At 38.4% G+C, this 5986-nt stretch overlaps 1 pseudogene; it reads right to left on the bottom strand.

Annotated features, from left to right (window-relative positions):
- Positions 1-1205: 1205 nt before the first annotated feature.
- Positions 1206-1491, bottom strand: LOC119540611 (annotated as a pseudogene).
- Between the last annotated feature and the right edge of the window lie 4495 nt (positions 1492-5986).

The following is a 5986-nucleotide window of genomic DNA, read 5'->3' as shown; positions in this document are numbered from 1 at the left end:
ACAAAACTGTACATGTAGTATAATCACAATTTTTTTTTCAGAAAACATTATATATAAACACAACAAATATAATGAGAAGACAATCCTACAATAATTGCCTATGATAGTAAAGGTCATTTTATTTTTTTTCTGTACTGTTCTACATTTTTTACATTTTCTAAAATGGTAATTTCATTATAATAAAATAAAATAAAAAACTATCATTAATTATGATTTCTATAATTTAACAGTTTTTTTGCGCATGTCAAAAAGTATTCAAACTTGTTAATATTTATATATAAAAGCTACATTTTTGTTTTCTTTTAATATCTCAAATAATTAGTTTCTTTAGGCATTCTGAAATCTGAATGAAACACATTATATTCATCTCCATTCTTTAAATAGTGAATGTTAACATGAATAAGCCTGTGCAGATAATATAAAAACTCTTTTTGGTTTGGAAGTGGATGCAATTTTCCATGCAGGATATATAGCTTTCCAATGCTGAACATGAAAATGAACCCACCTTCCTGGTGCACTTCCCTCCAGCAGGCAGAAGAAGTGGCTGCCAAGCTGCAAGTGGCAAAGCAATGCTGGGAATAACTTGCAAAGTGGATCACCCTCTTGGCATAATCACACGACTCATGATATACATTGAAAGAAATAAAAGAGTAAACAGGTATTTCTACAGAAAAGAGCCTAGACTCAACTGGCATGAAAACAAATACATGCACTCATTTATATGTCCCAGTGCACAGAGTGGTATCCACATCGGATGAGCCCCACAGCAAACGATTTTCATCCACTGTATGAATGATGTAAAATGTAAGTAGGCTAAACAATGTCATTTTTATAAGGAAATGGTACATTTTCTGAGTTCTGTATGGAGTTCAGAGTTGAGCCTCATGTGGAGCCTTAAAATAAATTTATAGTGAATACTGAACCTTTGTTTTTTATATTATAAATACATTGATTTGTAAACTTTAATTTTAACCTCTTAAATCGTATACTTTAGGATACTCTGGATTCATTTTCTTTTTTTTGCTTGTTCACATATATCAGTTATTTCGTGTACAATAAAGGAAAAGGGAAGGAGAAAATGAGACTGGAGAAAACTATACTGTACTAGTCAAGGTGCGGTGGTACCAAATTGCGGTTTTTCTCATCGGCAATGTTTTCTTGGTCTGTAGGAACGGAGTTCTTGAGACAAGTAGCAGCCTCCCTTTTTAACAGACACCTCCTGTCTGCTGCTGGAACACAACTGTATCTTCATCCTCCGTTTCCAAACTGTGCAGATGTGTCTGTTTCATTGACTGGCCGCCCATCAAATCGGAATCTGATCTGCCTAATCGACAAAGCCGGTTGTTCACAATAGGCTTTCATTAGTTTAATAAGTGGTAGATGCCTCTTATAATCAAACTGCATCACAGAACCTTCCTGCCCCGCCGCCTTCAAATTAATAGGGTCGTTGTTCTCAGTCTCGACGCCTACCTTGGATTTTTCCTCGGCCATGGCTAGAGCCAGAGTGTCCTCAGCTGCCGGTTCACTGAAGAGATACAGCACCTAAACGAGCACGCAAGTAAAAGGAGGCGTCATCAGTGGTGGAGCAGAGAGAAGGCGCAGGCACATTGCCCGCGTACTTCCTATCCCTATATGTGCACTATTTTTTTTTTTTTTAAGTAAATATGGGCCGTTTCTCTCACTTTATTTATAAAAAGCTCATCTAAAAGTTGTAAACCCATCAATCTGGGCTATTGATTTTAATTTCTCTGCTACATTTGCTCATATATGTGCTCTCTGCTTTTGTTCTTTTTGACAACTGCATGTGCTGTATTTTTCTTCCCTTTCTGGGCTGATTTAACCCAATGGACATCCCAGAGACATTTCTCACTCAGCAGGTCTCTTCTGCTCTGAGGGGCTGCAGAAGAGACGAGACTGGCTATTCAGACAGCCTTTGAGCATGGATATTACGTGGAACTTTGATATTATGTGAAACCTTGAGGTTCTGCTTGGTAGTACCCGGCACCATTTTGAAGTGAAATTATAATACCAGAGCTCACGAAAGTGATCATACAGCTTCAGACTGTGACCAGAGACAGAAATAGGGCCTTAACTCTGCTTTTTCTTCCACAGCCCCAGATGTTATCTAGGATCCAGGATCCAGGGAAAAAGAATAGGTAGAACGAACTTCAACTATTTCCCCTCATATTCATTTTCCCATCCTTTGGTAAAAGGTGATCCTCTTCTGGAGCTCTCTCCATGACTCTGTAGCCATGGACATGTCTCCCAACTGGAAGTGTCTGTGCTGACCCTGTGGGACCTACTGGTTGGGTGATGAATATCAGCATCTGTCCTGACTTCTGTGGTGCTGGAAGGAAGAGAGGACATATAACCTGTTCACTGACAGACTTAGCTCCTTGCCATACCCAGCCTATGGCTACTAAGGAGGATGGAACTAATGTGATTTCCCAGGGGAAACTGAGAGCAGAACTCCACCAAAATCTCAACCAGGCAGAAGACAACTGCCCAGTAAGATAGGGGATGTTTTCCAACTTTGTGTGGGAATATAAACTCTTACCAATGTCTGCAATTGACCCAAGTTTCTTCTACGTTAAAGGTTGATCTCTAAAGTTTCTTCTTTTCTTTTCTTTTTTTTAAATTTTTTTTTTATTTTCTGGTGTTTTATTTGGACCTTGACATTGAACTATGAGTTTTTAGAATTTTCCTAAAAAGAAAATATCTCTGTCAGACTTCAAATCATAACACAATAATGACTTGCTTCATCAAGCCTAGGACATTTCCCCTCACAGCAAACCGGCCTGTGAGGAACTAACAGATATGCTGTGTGTGTGGTCTCTTTGGGGTAATAAACAATGGCTTTTTTTTTTTTTTTTTTTTAAATCATCATTTTATTGAGATATATTCACATACCACGCAGTCATACAAAACAAATTGTACTTTCGATTGTTTACAGTACCATTACATAGTTGTACATTCATCACCTAAATCAATCCCTGACACCTTCATTAGCACACACACAAAAATAACAAGAATAATAATTAGAGTGAAAAAGAGCAATTGAAGTAAAAAAGAACACTGGGTACCTTTGTCTGTTTGTTTGCTTCCCCTACTTTTCTGCACATCCATCCATAAACTAGACAAAGTGGAGTTTGGTCCTTATGGCATTCCCAATCCCCTTGTCACCCCTCATAAGCTACATTTTTATACAACTGTCTTCGAGATTCATGGGTTCTGGGTTGTAGTTTAATAGTTTCAGGTATCCACCACCAGCTACCCCAATTCTTTAGAACCGAAAAAAGGTTGTCTAAAGTGTGCGTAAGAGTGCCCACCAGAGTGATCTCTCGGCTCGTTTTGGAATCTCTCTGCCACTGAAGCTTATTTCATTTCCTTTCACATCCCCCTTTTGGTCAAGAAGATGTTCTCCATCCCACGATGCCGGGTCTACATTCCTCCCCGGGAGTCATATTCCACGTTGCCAGGGAGATTCACATCCCTGGGTGTCTGATCCCACGTAGGGGGGAGGGCAGTGATTTCACCTTTCAAGTTGGCTTAGCCAGAGAGAGAGGGCCACATCTGAGCAACAAAGAGGCATTCAGGAGGAGATTCTTAGGCACAAATACAGGGAGGCCTAGCCTCTCCTTTGCAGCAACCATCTTCCCAAGGGTAAAACTTATGGTAGAGGGCTCAACCCATCAAACCACCAGTCCCCTATGTCTGTGGTCATGTTAGCAACCATGGAGGTGGGGTAGGCAAATACCCCTGCATTCTCCACAGGCTCCTCAAGGGGGCAATACATCTTTTTTTTTTTTTTTTTCCCTTGTTTGTCTTTTTTCTTTCTTTTTTTTTTATTTAACTTTCCCTTCTTTTTTAAATCAACTGTATGAAAAAAAAGTTAAAAAGAAAACAAACATACAATAAAAGAACATTTCAAAGAGACCATAACAAGGGAGTAAGAAAAAGACAACTAACCTAAGATAACTGCTTAACTTCCAACATGTTCCTACTTTACCCCAAGAAAGTTACATAATATAGCAACATTTCAGTGAACTTGTTCCTACTACATCCATCAGAAATTAACAGACCATAGTCATTTCTGGGCATCTCCAGAACGTTGAATAGCTTATCTGTTCTTCTTGGATTATTGTTCCCCCTTCCTTAATTGCTCTCTACTGCTAGTTCCCCTACATTCTACGTTATAAACCATTTGTTTTACATTTTTCAAAGTTCACATTAGTGGTAGCATATAATATTTCTCTTTTTGTGCCTGGCTTATTTCGCTCAGCATTATGTCTTCAAGGTTCATCCATGTTGTCATATGTTTCACCAGATCGTTCCTTCTTACTGCCACGTAGTATTCCATCGTGTGTATATGCCACATTTTATTTATCCACTCATCTGTTGAAGGACATTTGGGTTGTTTCCATCTCTTGGCAATTGAGAATAATGCTGCTATGAACATTGGCGTGCAGATATCTGTTCGTGTCACTGCTTTCCGATCTTCCGGGTATATACCGAGAAGTGCAATCGCTGGATCGAATGGTAGCTCTATATCTAGTTTTCTAAGGAACCGCCAGACTGACTTCCAGAGTGGCTGAACCATTATACAGTCCCACCAACAATGAATAAGAGTTCCAATTTCTCCACATCCCCTCCAGCATTTGTAGTTTCCTGTTTGTTTAATGGCAGCCATTCTAACCGGTATTAGATGGTATCTCATTGTGGTCTTAATTTGCATCTCTCTAATAGCTAGTGAAGCTGAACATTTTTTCATGTGTTTCTTGGCCATTTGTATTTCCTCTTCAGAGAACTGTCTTTTCATATCTTTTGCCCATTTTATAATTGGGCTGTCTGTACTATTGTCATTGAGTTGTAGGATTTCTTTATATATGCAAGATATCAGTCTTTTGTCAGATACATGGTTTCCAAAAATTTTTTCCCATTGAGTTGGCTGCCTCTTTACCTTTTTGAGAAATTCCTTTGAGGTGCAGAAACTTCTAAGCTTGAGGAGTTCCCATTTATCTATTTTCTCTTTTGTTGCTTGTGCTTTGGGTGTAAAGTCTAGGAAGTGGCCTCCTAATACAAGGTCTTGAAGATGTTTTCCTACATTATCTTCTAGGAGTTTTATGGTACTTTCTTTTATATTGAGATCTTTGGTCCATTTTGAGTTAATTTTTGTGTAGGGGGTGAGGTAGGGGTCCTCTTTCATTCTTTTGGATATGGATATCCAACTCTCCCAGCCCCATTTGTTGAAAAGACCATTATGGCTCAGTTCGGTGACTTTGGGGGCCTTATCAAAGATCAGTCGGCCATAGATCTGAGGGTCTATCTCTGAATTCTCAATTCAATTCCATTGATCTATATGTCTATCTTTGTGCCAGTACCATGCTGTTTTGGCAACTGTGGCTTTATAATAAGCTTCAAAGTCAGGGAGTGTAAGTCCTCCCACTTCGTTTTTCTTTTTTAGAGTGTCTTTAGCAATTCGAGGCATCTTCCCTTTCCAAATAAATTTGATAACTAGCTTTTCCAAGTCTGCAAAGTAGGTTGTTGGAATTTTGATTGGGATTGCATTGAATCTGTAGATGAGTTTGGGTAGAATTGACATCTTAATGACATTTAGCCTTCCTATCCATGAACATGGAATATTTTTCCATCTTTTAAGGTCCACTTCTATTTCTTTTAGTAGAGTTATGTAGTTTTCTTTGTATAGGTCTTTTACATCTTTGGTTAAGTTTATTCCTAGGTACTTGATTTTTTTAGTTGCTATTGAAAATGGTATCTTTTTCTTGAGTGTCTCTTCAGTTTGTTCATTTCTAGCATATAGAAACATTACTGACTTATGTGCATTAATCTTGTATCCCGCTACATTGCTAAATTTGTTTATTAGCTCTAGTAGGTGTATCGTTGATATCTCAGGGTTTTCTAGATATAAGATCATATCATCTGCAAACAATGACAGTTTTACTTCTTCTTTTCCAATTTGGATGCC

The sequence above is a fragment of the Choloepus didactylus genome, chromosome 7 (genome assembly GCF_015220235.1).
Source record: "Choloepus didactylus isolate mChoDid1 chromosome 7, mChoDid1.pri, whole genome shotgun sequence".
In the NCBI taxonomy this organism is placed as follows: Eukaryota; Metazoa; Chordata; class Mammalia; order Pilosa; family Megalonychidae; genus Choloepus; species Choloepus didactylus.
The sequence above is the reverse complement of the archived record's forward strand: the minus strand, read 5'-3'. Positions and strand labels throughout refer to the sequence as shown.